The 23,753-nt window shown below is 41.0% G+C and overlaps 1 long non-coding RNA gene across 3 annotated transcripts; it reads right to left on the bottom strand.

The window, feature by feature from the left end:
• Positions 1–850: 850 nt before the first annotated feature.
• On the bottom strand, positions 851–19,637 carry LOC148316012 (uncharacterized). 3 transcript variants are annotated; one of them, XR_015840426.1, is made up of 5 exons: positions 18,093–19,637; positions 17,329–17,492; positions 15,890–16,078; positions 13,492–13,587; positions 851–3,234 (listed from the first exon to the last, which is right to left on the bottom strand). It is a non-coding gene; the product is annotated as an uncharacterized LOC148316012 (long non-coding RNA). The 3 variants fall into 3 exon arrangements; XR_015840425.1 differs by lacking the exon at positions 851–3,234 and adding an exon at positions 11,180–12,528; XR_015840427.1 differs by lacking the exon at positions 851–3,234 and adding an exon at positions 11,180–12,265.
• Between the last annotated feature and the right edge of the window lie 4,116 nt (positions 19,638–23,753).

Raw genomic sequence — 23,753 nt, 5'->3', positions numbered from 1 at the left:
TGTTATAGACGTCAATGTAAGTGTCAATGTTAGATGCCCATGCATGTTTGTTAGATGTCGATATATGTGTCATTGTTACATTTCAACGTAAATGTTGTTCGTGCAAGTTTCCAGTCCTCCAGCCACGTGACATCATGCGCGTCAAAGTGATAACTCGTACATTTCACGGAGGGAAAAAAAACAGACACCATTGGTAGTTTTGACCGGGAAAAAAAAAATCATTTATTTTTTTCGAACACCTCATGTCTCTTTCAGCGTAAGAATAAACATGACACGACCAAAATAAAATATTCCAACACAGGCAAATATTTAAGGAGCACTCAAGAGATACACTTCAGCTCATTTAATCCCACCTATTTTTACTAACGCAAACCCTTCAATTCTAGCGCCCACAGAATAGTGTGCTATAATGCTATAAAAATATGGAGCCTTTACCTGACAGCGTTTGAATATAACTGAATTCCCATTGCTCACGAAAAACTGAGAAACTAAGAACAAACATTTCAAGCACAAGCTTGACTTGACTTCAACAGTTCTATTTTTTCTTTTGTGACAGCTCAGACATCAAAATAATGCTTTCCTTCTATAAAATAAAAACAGCATGACAAAAGGTGCTGAAATAAACTATATACGGAAGTGCGTGAGTGACAGTGTGTGCATGTGTTTTTGCAACGCATGTGTACACCCCGCCATACAAATTACACAATTCGTTGGGTATGTGGTATACACTTAAAAACAATTGCCTTGGAGCAAGTGAACACAACACGTCTCACACTGTATACATGCTGTAGAAGGGCTGGGCGATATGACCTCAAATCAATATCGCGAGAAATCGAGCAATTTTACCTCGATAACGATAAATGCACAATAAATTCCCACGTGGACTAAAATCAAAATAAATGCAGGAATTGCATATTGACTGTTTTTTTTATTGACCAACTGGTACACTTTACTTTCAATGAAAAATAAAAGTACAAAAATCATTGGTATGAACATTCCAAATAGCTTGCAGGGTTCGCGGTTAACTTTAAAAACTGCTTGCCCATAGGGCAAGTGCCACTAAAATTTGCCTTGCCCGAGTGGCCAAATTACTTGCCCGATTTGGGCAAGTGACAATTTTTTTTCTCTAAGAATAAAATGTTTATGGTTGTAAAATGTGCGCCACAAATGTAAATAAACATATAATCTGATAAGCATAAATTAATCTTGTTTTCATCATCAACCATGAAACCCTACTCACAAGAGCAAATGTATCATCCTGTGCAGTTATTGAAAATGTTAATTGTAGTTTTAATAATTAACAAATCTGCATGTTAAATTGGGAAAATTATATTACAGCAATCCAGATGATCAATTTTAAGTCCAGGAGAGCGTATTAATTGAGGAATCACATGAGTAAATTATGAGTGTGGCAAATTTGTGTATTCCTTTAAGACCAGTGCCTGTGGTGCTGCCTCCATAAGTTTCATAGCATAAACAGAACACAGTCACTGACACTATGTCAGGTCACATCATGGAGCTAATGAATTAACAGCCAATAATCAAATATTACTCCCTTCCTTACTCACAACTGAATTGTCTACTTAAAAATATTTGAGCTATTTTAGTCATGTCAGAGGAATCCGAAATGTTCGGATTTGAACGAACTCGTCGCCACTCGTAAACATGCGCAGAAGGTAAGAAAACTTCCGGCTGTCAATTTTCGGCCAAAATATCGTAGGTTTTTGTTGTGTTTTTCAAACTTCAAATGAGGATGCTACGACAGCGAGTTCCAATACTGCGGGATTTATTGACGTCCACTTTAACTCGACATTCACTGAACTAACTGATCCCCGTAGCGCCCGCCCATTGCCCCCGATAAGGCCAATGGACCATACCAAAACATAAGGGGTTGTCTGGGTTAAACCATCACCATACAGTGCACACAAACAGATCACACCACCGTTTTCGTCAAAATTAAAGATATTTGGCTGCTTTAAAAAATGCTTGCCCGGTCGGGCAAGTTGCCCATAATTTTACCTTGCCCGTGGCCAAATTTCACTTGCCCCGGGCAATCGGGAAGCGGTTAACCGCGAACCCTGAGCTTGCTTTGCATGACTTGAACAATGTCACAAAGAAAAAGGGTACCTCTTGCGAAATCTTTTTCTGCAAATAGATTGCGCCAAGATGCTCTCATGATGTAAATAATGGCAAATAAAAAAATGCTAAATAAAATGAAAGAAAATGTCAATGCAAGCCAAATAAACAAGTGGGTATTATCGGGGAAAATGTGCCGTCTCGAGTACTCTGCTGCGCAGTCGCAACTTGTCATCTATGTAATGCACAGTTAGGCTCAATCAGGGATCCATGTTGCGACCCGACCACAAGTCGGATGTAGATGCAAAATGCTTGACATGTCTAAGCTCCCGGCCCGATGTAGTCCATATCGGGAAATACGGCTTTCATGAAGCGTTTAAATCCTGTGCGCGCCACCTAACTAGAGGAGCTTTATCTTTAGCTATGTGCTAGGCTATCGCGTCCACCTCTGAGACGTTCTCTCGTATGGTGTCGCCTCCGTTCATGGGCTGTTGTCACTTGTCGAACCTTGCTTCTCACTTTGAACTTTCAGCACAGCATGGTTGTGTTGTGGGTGGTGAGAAAGCTTCTGGATTTGAATCGCCAGCAACGAGAGCGACAGACGGGTGGAGTCACATGACTAGAGGCGCTGTAGCGGTCTTAAAGGGGCATGAACATTGCCGCAGACAAAAGGCTTTTCTTTTTTTATTCATCGAATTTACCGACATGGGCAAAATGATTTCGGTCATTGTAATAAATTTCGGTAACGGTAAATTTTCGGTTTATCGCCCAGCCCTATGCTGTAGCATGGCTTTCTTTGCCGTGGGTGTCAAATATTTTACTTTGTTTTCAGAGTGCTTACAGACCTCTTGGTTTTGCCTCAAAATAATTGTCTGCAAAGCAGTCTGTGCCATCCGCATTATTGATGTGCAGGAGTAGCTTGTTGGTAATAAATAGCTGCAAGAAGTCCGCTGTTTGCCGCAGCATCCAGTGGTCCAGCGCTCGCAGTGAAAGTCTTGTCTGGCAGCCCGAACCATCCCCAAACATTTCGAGATGCACGCCCACTAAATTCCAGAAATATAAACATGGACAAACTTGACATTCTTCCAGATTCTGTCTCTTTGCATTGTTTTGAAGTTACTCCTGCAACTTTTCCACTTCTTCGATCCTCCCCATTGTCTGAAAAAGAAGTGTATATTTTGATTTGAAATAATGACCTCAACATACCAATACATTTGTTTATCATCTGAACTGGATTATTTTGAAACAACATTTGGGTTGGACATCTGGGATTTGTTGTTGTGTATATTCAGAGTAATCCTTTTCTTGTATATAGCTAAAGCAATAGTCGCTGGCCTTGAAAATGGGTACAAGACTTGACCAAATTAAGATGCCATAAGGTCTAATTTGCCCCTTCTCTATCACAACTGATTTAGAGGCCATTAGTAACAGATTTGAGAAGACCACTTTTAAAGATATAAAGCCAGAGCTCGGCACCGGACCCATTTTTATTATTTATTATAATTTTAATGTATTATTGAGCAAATGACACAATATGTCAGTCGTGATTACCACAGAAGTCATGTCAAAATAGTGCAAATTCTGAGGTCGACTTCAAATCAGACAGGCGGAGACGAGCGCCAGAGAAGAGATGAGAATCAGAAGAGATGTTGAAGAAGCTAATAACAAAAAAAACAAAAAAACACATCAAATCTCCATGTAGTAGCAACGGGGATGGCTCATGGGGTCAGGAGAAGTGAGCGGGAGATGGGGAGTATGAGGTGCCGTTGGGGACAAAAGTCAGGAATCGCTTCACACTTCTGAAATGCACTCTTACACACCAGTGAAATTGTTGTTGCTCATGCATACTTATGAAACGCTATCATACATACGAGTGAAACGCTCTCATACACACTAGTGAAATAGTTGTTGCTCATACACTCGTCAAATGCGCTCATACACATAGGTGAAACATTCTCATACACACCAGTGAAAGGCGCTCAGGCACAATTGTGAAATTATTGTTATTCATAAATACAACTGAAACATGCTCATGCCCATACACGAGTGAAATGCTTTCATACAAACACCCACACTGTTGAAAATGCTGTCATGAACACAAGATCGCTTACAAATACTAAAATGTAAAAATTAATCATTTATTTAGCAGGGATGCATGGTGGGCGACTTGTTAGCACGATGGTCTCACAATACAGAGGTCGCGGGATTGATTCCGGCTTTCCTGTTTGGAGTTTGCATGTTTCCCACACGCCTGCGTGGGTTCTCCGGTTTCCTCCCACATTCCAAACACATGCATGGCAGGTTGTTTGGACACCCTAAATTGGTGTGAGTGTGAGCGCGGATGGTTGTTTGTCTTTGTGTGACCTGCGATTGGCTGGCAACCAGTTTAGGGTGTACCCCACCTACTGCCCCAAGATAGCTGGGATAGGCTCCAGCACCCCCCGCAACCCTGGTGAGGAGAAGCCGTACAGATAATGGATGGTGGGATGGCATTCATAATGGACGGCCGCCACGGTGGGCGACTTGTGAGCACGATGGTCTCACAATGCAGAGGTTGTGGGATCGATTCCGGCTCCGGCCTTCCTGTGTAGAGTTTGCATGTTCTCCCAAGCCTGCGTAGTTTTCTATGAGTTCGCCAGTTTCCTCGCACATTACAAAAACATGCATCCATTTACTCTGATGCCAATGTTTTCTGTACCTTATGGCAGATTTTTCTCTTTGCCGAAGACTATTAGCACTTGTAGAGCGAGGACCTGTGCCACAGTCGTCAACTGCACCCTAAAATCAGATCATTTTGTATTTTAGACATTACACACTACACAGTTAAAGATGGTCCAAAAAAGAAAAATGGATTAATGTATTTCAACTTACATAATACTCTTTAAAGAGCTGACCAGCTCATTCCCAGAGGTACGTATTGGGGCGTATTGGTCGTCTTTACAGAAGACTCCAGGAGGTAACTCAGGTTTGACCTTCAGCCACAACAGAGTGTTGGGTGTGAGTGCTTCCAAGTCGTTGAGGTTGGAAGATGTCCTTGTGATAGGCCTGCTGTTTATAACTGCTTCAGCCTCACCAAGCAAGGTATATTGACTTTCTTCACCCGAAATTTGTTCTTTTACAGTGACATTCAGGATTTTTCTCACAGACCAAATAAGTCGCTCACAGCTTCCTCCGTGGTGGGAACCTGCTGGGGGATTGCTATGCCACTGAATACCTTTTTGCAGCAAGTGTTTCTCGATTTACTTAGTGTTCCATTCTTTGATTGATTTCTTCATTTCACTGTCAGCTGATCTAAAGTTGGTTCCGTTATCAGAATACATCTCTCTCACTTGTCCTCTTCTGACAAGAAATCTTCGGATTGCGTTGAGACAAGCATCTGTGTCACGTGAAGATGCAATTTCCAGATGTACGGCTCGTACAGCGAGACATGTAAAAATCACGCCGTGTCTCTTTACTTGTCCTCTAACCCTACTTACTTAGAATGGACCAAAATAATCAACGCCAATTCTCTTGAAAGGCGGATCGTCAGGTAGCACTCTTCTGATGACTCTAGCAGCTCGAGGTATCCAAAACTGTTGATGCAGATTAGCCATCATGTGGTTCCTTCCAGCGTGAGCTGTAATCTCATGAATGTATCTCAGGACTAGCTTTGTGTTATGTGAATCCTTGGCAAGATGGCTTGCTGTTTTGCTGTTTCAGGCATGGCTGCGTGGCTCAACTGTCCACCAACCCTCATGACACCATCTTGAAGTACTATATTGAACTTGTAAAGTGGGCTACTTTTCTTCACCCTTTTTTGTTTTTCAAATATGGCTAAATCTTTTTTGAAACTTCGCCTTTGACAGTATTTCACAAGTTCTCTTTCTGCTTTATCCAAGTCGTCGCAGGTCAAATACTTTCCTTTGACAGTTCTCTTGAATAAATTCATCTTGCCTTCTTCACCTAATGTGATTAACTCCTTTCTATTTTCCTTTACTCTGTCAGTAAGTCTTTCAGCTTTAGAAACCAGGCTACGGCCTGCTTCAATGCTGTCCAAGACGAATAATGGTTCATCCACTGGCCCAGAGAATCTTTGGGCTACAGTGACTGAATTACATGCACTTGAGTCACTCATTTGACCTCCAGGTCATTAATTGGTAATTTGAAGTGGTTTTTGTGTTTAACTAAATTCCTGGACACTGCCTGATTTTTTTCAGAGCTGTACAACCACTAGAAAGGGTGGTTCCCACAATGTGAGTTTTGCTCAGGTGGCCCAACAATGTCACAAAAACAAGTAGGGGTGTGTGTGTGTGTTTGTATAAGCTACATGTTGGGGACCAACATCGGACAGCACACCCACTGTAGGGGACCAAAATTTTTGTGGGGACCAAAAATCTGGGCCCCACAAAAAAGAGCATTGAATTCAGTGATAAGAAGCTCAGGGGGAGGTCCTGTCAAAGTTTCAGGGCTTCCCAGGAAGGTCACAAAAACAAGACGAGTGTGCTAGAAATGTGTGTGCGGAAAAATTACTCAGGATCGCTGTCTAGTGGTCGGTCCCGGTACTGCACTTACGCACACTTCACACACTCGGCTGGTCTGCGCATGTGCAGGACAGTCTGCTTTATGTCAGGCAGCCACCCTCCCCTCCCCCACAGCCCAACCCGAAAAATTGAGATGTTAGTTAAGTATTTATTCCTATTATTGAGTGAGATTACATATTTTTACTTGGCAGCTGGCACAACAGCTAAGCTTGGAGCACAGTTATTGCAAAATAAAATAAATAAACAGTAACAACAATAACGATTGTTAATATTGTTATACTTTATAGCGTAACCTATTTATACTAATTTTCTGTATGCAATTTCAAGTGCAACTAATATAGTTGTGCATATAGATAGCCACCAAACTCCATACATTAGATAAAAATAAGAGCCACGATGTTAACCAATTAACAGTTCAAGAAAAAAGCAGACATCCAAGAACTTGCTTTGTTACGTTTGCGTGGCCAGAACTACAAACCCCAAAGCAGAGCAAACCCAAAACATCAGAGAAAGTACAATACTTTTGTCAAGGAGTGGTGCTGCTGCTTTGCGATCGCTGCCACCATAGTGAACGCGCTCCCACATTCGTGCACACGCACACATGCCACACACCTGTTTTCCACGTCCTGTCAGTCCACTCCGTCGGTCCGCATTTATTTCCTTGGTCAGCCATCACGGTTGGGTGCGCACTAGATCGCTGTTAAACCATCTTCTACGCCACAGTCCTCGTGTTCAACAAACATTTCTCCCGAATTCGCCTACCATGCACAACTCTCCACTTTCAAACCGAGCGCCGCTGTTACTTCCGGGTTTTTAGCGCCAAGCACTTGACGCTAGCGTGTGACGTCATGGCGAAATACTAGGTTTTAAAATAAAAATTTTCTTTTTTTTGTACAGTCTAAGTGCATGGGGTTATGATAGATCGAATGAGTATACCTTTATGTACTCACTAACATTTATGTTGATCATAAAATGTTGTTTTGATGAAGAAAACTGTTATTTTTTAGAATCAATTGGCTTAGGGCACTTGGGCAAACTACGGCCCGGGGGCCACTTGTGGCCCGTTAAACGTTTCAATCCAGCCCCCCAAACTTGAAAAAAATTAAATGAATAAGCCTTGTTAATGGTTTATTTTCTAAATACTGTGGTTTTTCAAAGACATATATATTGTTGTAATGCTTTTGTTCACTTTCGTTTAAAATTAAATGTATTTTAGGACTCATTGTGCCCCCCCCCTCCCAATCAAAAAGTTTGCCCATCCCTGGCATAGTGGATGGGCCGAGGAGTTTAAAAGGCACACATCATGCATTTTTCAGTCAGTTTTAGCCAGGGCTTGGTATGGGGAAGACCAGCTGGTTTACATGTAATCATTAAATTTTCCCAACTTTTATTTAAGTTAATTGGACAAAACAAAAAAACGCAATATTCTTCTGCCAGAGAGTATGTAATATTCTTCTGCCATTTTATTGTAGAGGGCCATTTTGAGCCCCTAACAATATTATTCAACCAAGAGATCGTCGCCCACTTACTTTCTGAAGTCAGCTGGGATGTCACGGCTGTGACCCTCGTGAGGATAAAGTGGTTCAGATGGAAAAGTAGGACTAAGGGCTTTTTCTCAGGTTTCCATGCGCAAATCCATGTATATTAGGTTAATTGGAGACTCTAAATTCTCTACTCATCAAATGACATTCGTGACCCTGATGGATAGATAAAATAGATTATTAATCTGCCACGGGAAGTCCAAGGTGTCTGGTAGAAAGAAATGCATTCATACACTCATTACACAGTCAACCAAGCAAAGACACAAAGCCTAGGGCAGGGGCGGGCAAACTTTTTGATTGGAGGACCACAATGGGTTCTAAAATATGACAGAGGGGCCGGACCAGGAGCAGATGGATGGAGTGTTTTGGAAACCTCACCTCATCTGAGAAAAAAAATACATTTAATTTTAAATGAAAGTGAATAAAAGCATTCCAACAATAATATTTGTCTTTGAAAACCACAGTGTTTAGAAAATAAAACATTAACAAGGTTTATTCATTAAATTTTTTTCAAGTTCGGCGGCCCGGATTAAAACTTTTAACGGGCCGCATGTGGCCCCCGGGCCGTAGTTTGCCCTCGCCTGGCCTAGGGCATAAACACATACATGTAATATCCAATCCGCTTATTCTCACAAGGATAGCGTGCTGGAGCCTACCCAGCTGTCAACGGGCAGTAGGCGGGGCACACCCTGAAGTGGTTGCCAGCCAATCGCAGGGCACGCAAAGACGAACAACCATCTGCGCTCAAACTCACTCACAAATGCAACCTCCACACAGGAAAGCTGGGTCCCGGGATCGAACCCTGCACCTTGGGACTGCGAGCCGGATGTCCTAACCAGTCTTAACTCATTAAATACCAGCCATTTTCACTGGAGCAACCCGCTCAATCCCAGAGTTTTCCTGGGTTTTGACTAATATTGCAAGGCCCACAGAATATTGTATTCTAATGCTATATAGACATGGAGCACACCCGAAGAAAGATGAGACTCTCTTCTTTCAACAGAAAAAAAATGTTTGTTCCTATCTTTTTCCATTCTTGAACAATCGGCATTTGAAAATAGCTAAATTTCATGAAAACTCCAATCCCTGGGGAAAAAACTGAGAAAATGAGCTTTTTGTAAACTGATGCATTTTGACCATAATTTTAACTTTGACACTATTATTTATGGCTTTTATGACACCTCTAACATCTAAATAATGCATGCCTTCTATAAAATAACAAAAAAAAGCACAAAAAATATGTTTTTGATAAAATAAATTTATTTGCACATAACACTAAACGACTGAACTGTTGAACTATGTACAAAAATGAAATACATCAGTGTCATACATACTTTTTTTTTGTGTGATATAAAATAAAACAGTTGCCTTGATGCAAGGGCACACAACATAGTTCACACCACATTCTTGTTTCACTCCGTTTGCCTTTGCGCAATCAGACCCGACACTTTCGTTGTGGTCTGGCTTTGCTGGTCCGTGGAAAATAGGCGAGCTTGTGTTTGTCCACTGGGGTTTGTGTGAAAATAATTGTCTGGGAAGTGATTGCTGGCATCCGCGATGTGCTGCAGAAGCTCATCCGTGAGAAACAGCTGCAGGAAATCAGCTGGCTCCTCAGACTCCAAATGGGCAGCGGCATTCAGTGGTCCAGGGGTTGCTGTAAAGTCGATTTTCCTCGGTTGCCATCCAGTGTGACGCCATCCGGAACCACTGCTTCCTGATGCACAACCTGTAAATTACAGAAATATAAACAATTGTAAATATATATTTATTGCTGCATTTTATTGCTGGCGTGTGAAGTTTCATATTATAATTTACCTTTCTTTACACCAACAAGACGAGGAGGAACTTTCTTGCCGCGGGATGCACAATCTGTGAATTTTAGAAAGTATGCATGATTACCACACCATTCAGTATTGTTGTTTCCTCGTCGGGGAGGAGATACGCTCGCGCGTAACTGCACATTTACGCGACATTTTCTGCCCGCAAGATGCATGATATGTACAATAAAAGCATGAGGGCTAAAACCACATGTTCAATGGTAACTTGCGAGCGTTTACTTCCTCGTCGGCGAGGACTTACGCTCGCGTGTAATTGTGCAATAGGCGCCCGGACGAGAAAGTCAGCGAGCAAGCTTGCGTCTAACTGCACATTTACGCGACATTTTCTGCCCGCAAGATGCATGACATGTACAATAAAAGCATGAGGGCTAAAACCACATGTTTAATGGTAACTTGCGAGCGTTTACTTCCTCGTCGGCGAGGACTTACGCTCGCGTGTAATTGTGCAATAGAGGCGGCCGGACGAGGAAGTCAGCGAGCAAGCTCGCGTCTAACTGCACATTTACGCGACATTTTCTGCCCGCAAGATGCATGATATGTACAATAAAAGCATGAGGGGTAAAACCACATGTTCAATGGTAACTTGCGAGCGCTTACCTCCTCGTTCGGGGGGATCTGGTGAGGACTCTCAGCTGCTTTGGCTATTGTCCGAAGGCAGGCGATGCAGGCCGCAAGGCACGCGCACCCTCTTTAGACGCCTGTTTGTTGTGACGACGACGAAGCGTCATCCTCTCAACCAAAGCGTCTCCATCGCCTTGATGCTTTTAGGAAGCTTTTTTTTTATAAAAAAGCATTCCTCAATCGTCATTTGCTTGGAGGATTTCATTGCTAACGCTACTAATGCGACTGCTGCTAGTGCTGCCGATGCTGCTGCTACCCACGCTGCTCTCCACACTTATAAGTCTACCCCAGGATCCCGCCCCCCATTTGTACCTCTGGCGCAGATTCAAGGCGGATCTTTTGCACCTCTGCCCCCTGCTGGGTGATTTTTACATGATTCACAATGCGGACAAGGCTGATTCTCAGTCAGAGGTTGCATCAGACCCTTATGTACACTATGACGTAAAAAAGACAGGAAACGTACTTATACGTCTTTGGTAGAGGGCGCCATTGCATTAAAAGACGTCTTTGTACGTCTAAGGGAGTAAATGAGTTGAACAAAGTACAGGGTCCTTCACCTGACTACAGATGATCTTCTGGGGACTTTATTTGGTTTTAATCACTTTTGGGGTCTGTATCTATGCACACTCCCTGGTTTTGCTACCTTCCCGGGTACCACATACACACTGCTTAGTTTCTCTGCCTTCGTGGGTACCACATACATATTGCTTGGTTTCTCTGCCTTCCTGGGTACGACATACACACTGCCTGGTTTTGCTACCTTCCTGGGTACCAGTCACACAAACGTCAGACGACTCAGCACATACAGACTGTCTCAGCACTACACACTTTCACTCCAAGGCAGTGCTGTGAACCAACTTACTGACAAGAGGTAGTATTTAGAATTTTAAAAAGTGCTTGAAAGGTTTTGTTCATGTAGAACCAACAGATTATGACATTATTATTATTATTTAAATCAGTATTAAACAGCATCAGCATAGGTTAAAGATATTATACAGACTATATACGATAAAAAAATACTAAACCACCCTTGCTTTTCCGTCATTTCTTGTATAAGTTAACACACAGATGTATAACATTTGTTTATACAAATATAACGATTAAAAAGTAGCTGATTAGAGTTTTAATTTTGTATTCATTAATCTGTAATAAAAATGGACATATTTTGGTTAATAAAATTAACAAGAAATAAAAGTAAAGGGTGTTCTAATACTTTTTTCAAGATTGTCCTAACATACATTTAATGTTTACAGTATATGTCTTCGGAAGAAGCGCAGCATTAGATTTTTTTTTTTGTTCTCTCTCTTTGACTTCTGAATTTGAATTTCTGTCACAGATGTGCTTGAATTCTATTTTGGATGATTTGTGTTAAACTGCACAAATATTTGAAGAGCCATAGAATTCAAGAATCACACCAGTGCTGCTACTCCTCCGAACGGGTGAACGCCCTTGATTAACAACCTGCGTTGAGGTGGCTTTTGAGATTCGTGGTGTGGGAGAAAAATCTCTGAACGCATTCTTAGACTTCAAGAGAGGGTCCACAATTTTCAAAGATTCACTTCCGTCTGAATCAGAGGCCCCACTTGTATCCGGAATATATTCATCTCCACTGTCATCTGAGTTGGAGTAATAATGCTTATCCATTCCAAAGTCAGCCTGTTTTTTTAATCTAAAAAACAACAACAACAACAACGAAATATAAAGGATAGAAGGCAGGAGACCAATAAAATATATGCAATTTGCTTGTAAGATTCCCTGAAATCTATATGGGTTGTTTTCCTGTATACTTTTGGTCCTCCTGAGCCTTGGGATAGTAATATGGTCTGGGTCTGAGGCACAAAGTTCAGGGGCAGGATTTGACAAAGATTCATCAGAATCTGTGTCGTTATTCCAAGGAAGATTCAGCCCATATTTTTTGTCCAAGGGAGGAGACTGGGTTGCATCAGAGTCCAAGAGAAAATTGAGAACCCATTAAATACTTAATCCCCAGAGGAATCTGCACAGAAAAAGGTCTTAATTCTATTTGAAAAAAAAAAAAAAAAACTAAAATATTGATGAATGATATGACAAAATAATGTAATAACAAAATTAATTGACCGTAACAAAAAGCTCCCGGGAGGAAAACTACATTAAATGTTTTTTTAACAGGGCAGTGAAAATATTGGAAAATAAAAAAAATAATGAATAAAATAATATGAAAAAAGAATTCAATGTGTATCAATGGACCCATATGAAATACTTATATCGCTATGTACTTATCAGCCATATCGCCCAGCCCAATATGTAACTGCAACTTCATAACCTCGGGCCATAACAGGATTGTAACATGGGATGCATATCTTCATTCCTAAATTTGTAGATCCCGAGGAGGCTGCTCAATGGTCCTGGTAATGTAAACCTCAACCAATTCGGTCACAGCCAATGTTCTCCATCCTTGTTAAGAAGTTTTGAAATGATTTAATAGATATACTATTGCAAACTATACCAGAATTTTAGACATTTTAAACTTTTGATCACAATTTTACCTATTTTCTAAAAATCTGAAGAATCCACATGCCAAATCACCTGCTGTGGACACATAGGTTCTGTTCTGACAGATAATTCAGTTACAGGTTGTGTACTTAAAGCCAATAAGAGGGCAATGCAGCAGTCGACAGCCTGACGAAAGCTTAAGTCTCCCAATGAGAGAACTGTAGTGGCTGGTAGGTTCTTAGATTGTAACATAGTAAAGACATATACTACGCATAACTGTATATCATATGATGATGAGGGAAAATATTATTAGCTACGATTTATGTCCAGATATATTAGAAAACTTGTCCAACCAGCACAGGTCTATCTAACTGTAATTTTAACATCTCAAGACACGACAGGATGACCACATGATACGCATACCTCCTTTTCAGAGTCTGTCAAAACTTGAGAAGGCTGCTTCGATGTTCTGGTGGCATCAACCTCAGCCGATTCAGTCATTGTCGGTTGTCCTCCATCCTAATGAACAAGTTGAATATTAATTTAATGAATTAAAAAAAGAAAATGGATCAGAATTTTACACATTTTAGGCTTTGGCCACCCAAAACAAAAACTAACAAGTTCACGAATGAAACAAAACCAATTACTTTAGCGCATGACAATTAATCTTCAGTAGAGATATGTTGTGACTGATATTTCAGTCACAGGTTGTCTTTTGAACGCCACCAGGGCCGCAATGGAGCACAGGACAGCCAAAAGTCTTCTTGTCGGACACCTGTAGTGGCTGGTAGGTTCTAAGATTATAACATAGTAAAGGCACATACAACTCCTAACTGTATTTCATATGATAATGAAGGAAAAGATGATTAGCTATGATTTATGTCAACAATAAAAATGGCTCTACGGGGTCCCCACAAACACAAACCTGACAGTTGGGTGTCAGATGGCCAACATACCTGACACGCAATTCAACTCAACTGGACCCCACAACACAAGAAAAAGCTGAGTGAGCCTCAAACCAGACATACACATTCACTGACAAATATCCTGTGACACCAGATATATTAGAAGTCTTGTCTAATCAGCACACGTCTATCTAACTGCAATTTTAACATCTCGAGACACGACAGGATGAGTACACGATACGCATACCTCCATTTCTGAGTCTGTAAAGCCTGGAGGAGGCTGCTTCGATGTTTTAGTAGCATCATAAATTTATTGAATTAATTATATTTGAGGTTGGATTAGATTTTTACACATTTTAAGCCTTAGCCACCCAAAACAAAACATAAGCTCATGAATGAAATAAAACTAATTAATTTCGCCCATGCCAATTAATCTTCTGTAGACACGTGTTGTGACCAGTGTTGTTTTTGGCAGGCATTTTAGATTTTGTCCAAGTCATTTGGACAAAGTGCTGATTTGATTACATCACATTTAGTCATCCCAATTCGTTATAGTTTTAGTCCAGTTTTAGTCAACGAAAACTAAAAAAAGGGTTTTAGTCCAGTTTTAATCGACGGAAACGCAAAAAAAGTTTTACCCTAGTTTTCGTCAATTTATTCACAAAGGTTTTAGTCCAAGCGGCACGGTGGCCCAACTGGTTAGCAGGATGGCCTCACAATATTGAGGTCGTAGGTACGATTCTGGCTCCGGCCTTCCTGCGTGGGTTTCCTCTGGGTAATTCGGTTTCCTCCCATATTCTTAAAACATGCATGGCAAGTTGCTTGGACACTCTAATTGCCCCTAGGCATGAGTGTGAGCGTGGATGGTTGTTCGTCTATGTATGCCCTGCGATTGGCTGGACACCAATTCAAGGGTGTACCTCGCCTACTGCCGAAGACAGCTGGGATAGGCTCCAACACCCCCCGCGACCCTAGTGAGGAGAAGCGGTACAGATAACGGATGGATGGATGGATGGATGGATGGGTTTAAGTCCATTTGAGTTAAAACAAGGCATTCAAGGTTTCCACCCAATAACAAAGACTTTTGGATGGACTACAAAGGATTCTTCATTACAAACAGAAAAAAGTGGCAACAGTGGAATCAATGCTCACTGCTCCAAAATAAGCAGAGAAGCAAAACATTTTGTTGGGCAACTGTTGTGGCTTTATTTCACTAAAAGCAACATAAAATAATTTATGAACCACATGCTAACAATTTTGTCTCGTCAACGAAAAAAATTCATGTACATCACGTCATGTTTTCGTCATAAAAGAACCTCGTTTAGCTTGTCATCGTCATTAAAAAAGGGGCGTTAACGAAGTATTTTCGTCATAGTCATCAGTGACGAAAACAACACTGGTTGTGACTGATATTTCAGTCCCAGGTTGTCTCCTGAACACCACCAATTGGGCAAGGGAGCGCAGGAAAGCCTGGGGTCTTCTATTTTTACAGTATAGAAAGGCTAAATATCAAATTGAAACAGTGTTTTATATCATGAATATACAGGGTTGGTGCTGGTTCTGGTAGGGAAACCACAACATAAAGATGTCCTTAATTAGACCCACAATGGGGATATTTGCAATATGGCATATGATGGCCTAACAGGGCCACCGCCCAGAAAAGAGTAACGCAGAACTTTGTAATACTGTCACTCCCTGACCAGTTCGTTGTTCCTGAAGAGCCAAACTTTGACTCAGACCCACAAATTTGAATTACAGATAGTGGACAATGGAGAACTCCCCCAGTCAGTCAGCATGTTCAACTTCCATAGAAACCTCAACATACATTTATTAGATTGCCAAACTAATTGGAAACTACATCACCAGAACACCACAAGTGGGCTCTGTTATTGTACTTAAAGATGCATCTTACAAACCTGTGTTCTCCAAGGCCAGCTGGTCCATAGTCTTAAGTTATTTCTTCGCCAACATCAATGTCTCGGAGCGCAAACAGACAGAGGTGTGGTCTGTCCTCTGTTGTCTTCTTCTTCATTTTACAGTTGGGGTGCATGTGGTCATCATTAACCAGTCTTCCCAGACTGCCATCTTCTTGAGCGGCATCAACACTTAAAATGGATTTAAAAAAAAAAAAACAATTATTCAATCAATGTCAGAAATTAATCTTTGAGACAATCTTGTGTACACAAAACATAAAAATAGGAAATCCACAATTTTTAAATCTTCTAAATCAAATCATACAAGAAATTTCTATTGGAATCAGACCCTATTAACAGCTTGTCTTTGAGACTTCATGGTCTATATTTTCATTTGTACAGATTCAACGCATGAATAAAAGTAATTACCGTATTTTCGCAGTCATAAGCAAACAAAGCGCCCTGTCAGTCGATGCGTCCATTAAATGGACAAAGTACCACTCACGTCCATCAGCCCTTGTCATCAACGAGCTGTTGGAAGTGCATGTTAGCACACCCTGCTGGGCAAAGAGTGAGTTGTCCATGCTTACAATCGACCGTGACAAATACACTATCTGACTATAATGTTTGGGTGATGGTGTTGGAAAAAGCTGGACAAAGGGCAGCTGTCCACAATGTTTTAGTCTGTCTTATCATTTATGTTATTGCAAGCAAGAAACGTCCCAGGTTTAGACAACAGACAAAAAGTCCAAAGCATAACAGCACATCTCTTTAAACAGCCATGCAAATCTCTCTAAACAGCTATGGGATTGTGGGTCTCTGCTCCCAGAATGCATTGCTTGAATTAGCTAAGGCTGAGTGGCTTTTGTATTATTTTCATTTTTTTTGGGTATATTGATGGCATGAGAGATACATGTTTGTGTTAATCTTATTTCTATGTTTCATTGTTTGCTTGTATGATGAGTTTTTTATTTTTTTTTGAAACCGTGACTCTAAGGAGTGTGGTGAGCAGCCAAGTCCCTCCCCTGACGTTGCTTTGTAGGCTATTGCCAATGCACCTAATATTGGCCTGAGCCATTGTCAGCTATTGTCAACAGAGACTTGGCATCTGCTGCAACAATGGGGTGATTGCTCATGTTATTGGGGCATAGTAGGCTGCTATCGGCTGTGTCAGTGTGGGCAGCTCTGCCAAGTTCATGCTATGCTAACAGCAGCTGTGCTATCGTCTTGTCAGGCGGTGCGTCCAGTATATGTTACAAAGACAGAAATAGCGGCCTCAACAGGTGTTGCGCCCTTTGACACGGCGCGTCTTTTGGGTGCGAAAATACGGTATACATTTTTGCTTAGAGAATGATTTTTCCCCTAACACTTATGGGATGAGTATGTGTTTATTTTTTTTAAATAAAAACAAAAATAAGATAACATCTCAATCTTTGCCTCACCTCCAAGTTTTTTCTTGCCGGCGGAAGTCAAACAAAAAGACAGTGCCTCTTCCATCCATCTTCCTGCGTTGAGATTTATCAGAATCTATCAATTTTCCTCTGTACTCCATAATAAAGAATAAAGTCGTCTTTCCTGAAAGGGGCCTTGGTAAATACTCCTCGACCTAGTTAACAGGGAAATCAAGATAGCTTCGTCATATTTTTAAGCACACAAATAAGGAGTCATCATATTCATTTGGGCCACTATACTAATGTAGGGTGGTTTGAAACATTGCTTCTTGTGAGGGATAGAGCAGAGCCCTTCTTTATGATTTTAAAGGAACAGACCAGCCAAAATTCATTTTCCAGCATTGCATTAGCCAGTATGTATTAGGACTGAAAGTACAAATGTCAATGGCACTTAGTTACGTAAAAAAAAAACTTTAAGATTATTTAGTTTCATAACAATGACATACACTGTATACACAGTCATATTGGATCGCGTCACGTGATCTCTGTGACGTATAACGTGCTTTACACTAGACTATCAATATCGGACTTGTTCACCGGTCTATTGTGGTATAAAAATGCCGGAGGGCGTCATCAAGTACAGCCTTAATTTAGATAGAACTCCTACCATCAGGTTTCACGCTCACTGAAATAACTTGAAACTGACAAAAGAAAAGGTCAAGACACTCTTAATGTAAAATAACCACTTAAAAAACGATGTCAGCTTGGTTATCAGAAAACAATAATATATCTTAGCAAAAGCGTTAACATCATACCTTTAAATGAGTTTATATACTTCGCTTCTAACTCTGCAGTCTTGTCCAGACCCTTGACTGCATGTTCAATAGTATCCTGCTTTGGGGACTTCCTGCATCTCAGGGAAGGCATTGTTTATTCTATAAAGAAAAAAGACAGTTTTGTGTTGAGAATTATTAATACTATAGGCTAAATGGAGTTTTAACAATATCAGTGTAAGAAAAATAAATTATAAATTAAAAAAATATCAATCCCTCCATCCCAATTAACGATTTCAACCATAATAGTTTATATTGAAGTTTAAAAAACAGACAGACAGATTTATGCAGTGTGACTACAAAAATCTTACCAAAATTGCATTCACAGTAACCTTTGCTTTAAGAATCATGTAATTAACCAGTGAACATCGTGTCTTACACAAAAATTAATGACAGAAATTATCATGGTACTTGCATTCTGTTGTTCTATAACAAAAGTGCAAGCTGTTAGCTCCGCAAAGCTAACGCAACAAGCTAGCGTCCCTCATGCTCACATTCAATGCAAACCTGACCACCGGATGAAAATACGCGTCGGTTTAGTTCTTTAAATGAGTAAAAGCACCATGACGTTTTATAATTATTCAATGCTTAACTGGAGCTCGTCAATTATGTCGATGTAGGAGCACTTGTTTGCTTGGCCAGTGTTGTAGGCCCACATCCATGGTGCTACTTTGTATAGTGTTTTCCACACAACTATCTCTAACCATGAACAAATGCACTCGAGGCATGTTTTGAATAAAAACAAACGAAAAACACTTACCTCACCGTTTCAACAGCAGTTCAAACTTCGAAGTGGTGATATTCTCCAGCGTTAAGCACCTGCTCGAACTGCGAATAGGTCAAATTCAACAGCGTCTTTTTTCTGTCTTAATAAGGACGCGATGAGAGGAGGAGCGCTTGCCTTTTCGTCAGCACGCCCCGCGCGGGTGGTGCTGCTTTATCACTCTCTATCTGTGCCCGCCCGCCGGCATGTCGATAGAAAAATAATATTCCTTCAAACATTACTTTCATCTTCTTAACGTTTTGTAGTGAATTTAACAGGTTCACCACTTTTTTCAAATACACCAATGGAAAACAGGTCTTAATTGAGGAAACATACAAAGAGCGTCTCACAAACACCTTATGATGAGCAATGTAATTTGATCACGTTTTTTGTCACTGACTGGACGTCGGTTCACTGGCCTGGTGGCAGTGGCTTGTAGACACTGTCACTGAGTGGGAACGGATCTCAAGGTGGGTCAAACTAACCCAAGCAGTGGATCGGTCCGTTTTTTAAATTTATTAATTTTTTTATTTTATGTATTTATTTATTATTTAATACAAGGGCTTCGGCTCACTACCAGTGGGCGGGACCAAAGAATTTGGGTTTCCTTTGAGCTAGGAGGCAGTCAAAGGCAGTCCAATCCCCGGCAACATAAAGCGCCTAGCTCTGGGGACATGGAATGTAATTTCTCTGGTAGGGAATGAACCCGAGCTGGTGTGTGACTAGACCAGTGGTTCTCAATTATTTCCTGTCATGCCCCCCCTACCAAGAAGAAAACAATTCGCACCCCCCCCACCACAATTTTTTTTTACATTTCGTACTAATGTACATGTTCTTTGCATATTAATGTTAGATTGTCAATAAAATATCTTACCTTAACAAAGCTAAATTGATAAAAAAAAATATCATTTTGAGAACGACTATTGTGAGGATCTCGAAACTCAGTACTCTGTGGTGCTAATATTGATGAGATGATAAATATGTTGAAGCCACAGAACAAAAAGATTAGATATTGTTTGGAAATTAATGACGTACATAACAAAGGAATATCAGCCTTGATTGGAGTACATTACTGCATTTAAATTTTTAATAAAAATGAAACAATTATTGATGTTATGACCACTATGAAGAATTTAAAAAAACAATATATAGGGATAATTATAGTTTTCATTTTGTTATGTTTAGTCTGTTCATGTTGCATTATTTTTATGACAAAGATGATGGTTAATCGTAGGTTTGTTGCCCAAATGTACCGTTACAACCTGATTAATGTTGAGAATGACGAACTCAAACTGGACACTAAAACGTAAAAACACATGGACTTCTTGCCCCTGTCCACACACGTGCACACACACACACACCATACACGAAGATCCGGGAGGTAAGGACGGCTGTCCTCTCCTACAACGAGGCAAGGGCCTCCACCAAGTCACCCCAGGGACAAGTTTTATTCCCTGATGGTCATCAAATTATGAGGATCTCATTCTACGCCGGAAGGGAGGAGGGGAATTTTTCCCTAATGTGAGGTTTTCGCTCCTCCACTGATGATCACACTGTTGTATGATTTCATTATGATGATCTGTCTTCAAGCCGTAAGGACATGATTTTTAAATCCACAACAGGGGGGAAATGTAAGATGGGCTGAGGATAGGTAATCAGTTTGTGTATTCATAATCATGTTTTTATACACTCATTAATGTTTAACACACACAGAGACACTTACTTGTTATTTTAACACACACACACACAGACACCGTATCCTGAAGATGTGTTTAGTTAAACTGACCTTGGGTTATGATTTTCTGCCTGCTGGAGTCCCTGGTGATTAGTTATTGATGCTTGAGTTAAACTGACCTTTATACCGTGAGTTATTGATGTTTTCTGTCTCTTGGTGATTAGTTGTTGATGCTTTTCTGTCTTCTGGTGATTAGTTATTGATGAGTTAGTTTCAATAAAAAGGCAGAACGGAGGGTGAGAGTCAGAGGGTGTGCGGGATTGAACTGGCAAGACGGCTGTTTCGCCTCCTGGCTCCCTCTCCCATTCTGAATGGCACAAAACGAAAACTTTAGTAAGTTATTTCAGTCTAAAAAAGGCGTCAGGGCATTTTTAAACCGGACAGTAAGTCGTCACTGTCTTGGTTCCTTTTTGTGCCTTGACCCATCCCGGAATTATTGAAAGGATGCAGTCCTATTTACAGGCCCCAGTGACACCCCAGATTTCTGTTGTTTGTACGAGGGCGCTTAATAGGTACTGCTATTCACAATCGTCTTAGGCTGTTTCTTTGCAGAAGTTTATGGACAATGTGTAGTGCTGTAGGATGCAGTCTAGAGCATTCTTGACATTGAAGCTTTTGTTTCCAGCAACTGCTAATGCGACCGTGCATCAAACATGCAAAACACAGACCCTTGCTCCTCAAGAAGTCAATCTTATCCTTGTGATGCTTTCTCCTAAATTCCTTACAAATTGTGAGACTGTGTTGCTCTCCATTACAATTAGCACATGGTTTGGCAATAGCATCCACTGAAACAGGTTCTGCCTTTGGCGTGGTGGTTTTGTTGTTTTCCATCTTGGCGGGCACAATGACTGTTGTGAAGACTTTCTTTGATTTTGGTGTTTCTGTGTGTTGTGATTTTGTTTTCTGTTTTATAGAATCTTTCGTGCTTGTCAACAAAGTCAACAAAATCCTTAAACTTCACTCTTCTATTTGTTCTTTCTTGGAGATTGCAGGCAAATTTTCTCCAAGATTCTATAAGTCTGTATGGAAGTTTGTTTGCCAATGCCTTTATATTAGCCATGTTGTCCAAGTCCTCCATGTAATTAACATCTGCCATTATGTTCAAACAGCCCATAAGGAATAATGTGAAAGACTGAAGTGCAACACCATCTTCAGACTTGATTGTTGGCCAATCCATGGCTTCCTTTAAATATGCTTCTGCTATCATGAAGTCATCACCATAAAACTCCTTCAAGATTTGTTTTGCTTTGGTATATCCTGTCAGAGGTTCCATATGGATGCAGCTCTTCACCAACTCATGTGGTTGTTCACTAGTATACTGCAGCTAAAATTGAAGATGATCACGGTTATCACTTGTACGGCCTTCAATCCCATGTTCAATGGCACCTATACAGGTTTTATAATGCAGAGGGTCGCCTTTAAACGTAGGAATGGAAAGTTCGGGAAGTAGCGATGCTTTTTGACTCTTTGCTAAGTATTCTGCGACACTGGCTTGCTGTGAGATTGCTTGGCAAAGGCCATCAAGCACATGTCCCTGTTGTTCTCTACTTTCTGTCTGATGTGGAAATCTAGCCATTGGAATAGTCGAAGTGGGAGCATTTCAGGTCAACACTGCTTGTTGCTCTGATAGGCTGTGATGGTAATTGAATGTTTTTCCTTGTTTAAATTGTAACACACTCATCAGGAATGTGGATACCATCCTCCTGGGTATTTTCATATCTTCTCAAGACATCCAATTTAGCATCAGACTCAGGGAGTGCCGTTTGCATTGCATGCATTTCCTTCTTTGCCTTAATTGCAGCTTCTTCTTGCTCAAGTGCCAACCTTTGTTGTAAATCAGCAGCCTTTGCATTTAAACATGCTCGTTCCATTTGAGCCTTTAATTTAATTGAAGACGTTGACAGAAGTGAGCTTCTGTCTGTTAGATTCTTTACTTCTACTTCTATGGGTGTAGTTAGTTGATGCAGATCTACTATCAGCAGGTGATATTTGTTTATTGCATCCTTCCTCTGCACGTTTTAAAACGTCCTTCTTCCATTGCTCACATTTCCATTAATTACATTTTTTGGATCAAACCAGTTATTTTGGTCATCGGCAAAATCCTCTTCAGTCTTTAAATTTTGCACACCGGAATTGAGGTCCACAAATTCTTGCTCCATGCCGCTAAAGCAAACACGAAGCTCAGTTTTTTACAGCGTCAACATTTGCATCATCCTCCATCAATTGTTCAATTTGACGTTGCATGGAGGTCAATTGAGCAAATTTGCACCTGCGTGCCTGCATCCGTTTAGGCTTGTGATCTTCTACAGCTTTTCTCCGTCATTTTTAATGTCCGCTTTCCACTGTCTTGTTCCTCCATGTCAATCCACAATCAAGCAAACAAAAACGTCAAACTGACTGTAGCGTCTCAATTTGTAGGTCAGCTGAATGACGATCAAAGTTTTAAGCAGTTTACTCACGCACCTGTTACGTGCACGTCCTTGTTAACTCGCGATGCTTGTCAAGTATGGACGCATGCTAACAGCTAGCAGCTCATTGTCCCGACTGGAAAGTTGCTCCTTAGCTGTGATGTGCCTAGGGTTACACTATCTATCATAAACAAACACAGCCAGCCCTCCTCTTTCCTCTTACCGCTTTCCAGTGTCCTGTCCGCAAGTAGTATTTGGAAGCCGTCAAATTCCACGACGGTGTCCGGCGTTAGCTCTGTTAGCCATGAATCCGTGAACATCAGCAAGCTAGCTCATTGGAAGTTCCTCTCGTGCCGCGTTAGCGCTGTTAGCTCGTCCATTTTCTTGGGAAGGTATCTAACATTTCCCATAAAAACGGACAGGAGGACGGGGTGGTCACGCCTCCTCTTTGCCTGGCGTTTCGCCCCCGCGCGACATCCCCCGTCTCTTCCTCCTCAACTCGTGGGGGATATCGGGTCTCGCTCCGGGAGTCGGCACGGGGTTAGCACGAAGTGCTAACAGCTGATCTCTTGTGTAAACGATTGATCCGTAGCTCCCAGTGACATCTCCGGACACGATCACGCAAAAAACAGCCCCCAGCAGCAATAAAACCACCGCAATTTGGATGTCCATTGCTGCGATGAGGTAAAATAAATAAAACTGGGTAAAGGGAAAAACACGCGAAAAAGGCTCAAATA

The sequence above is a fragment of the Idiotropiscis lumnitzeri genome, unplaced genomic scaffold (genome assembly GCF_059441095.1).
Source record: "Idiotropiscis lumnitzeri isolate Australia: NSW breed Sydney's pygmy pipehorse unplaced genomic scaffold, RoL_Ilum_1.0 HiC_scaffold_25, whole genome shotgun sequence".
In the NCBI taxonomy this organism is placed as follows: domain Eukaryota; kingdom Metazoa; phylum Chordata; class Actinopteri; order Syngnathiformes; family Syngnathidae; genus Idiotropiscis; species Idiotropiscis lumnitzeri.
Note: the sequence above shows the minus strand (reverse complement) of the source record. Positions and strands in the feature narration are given on the sequence as shown.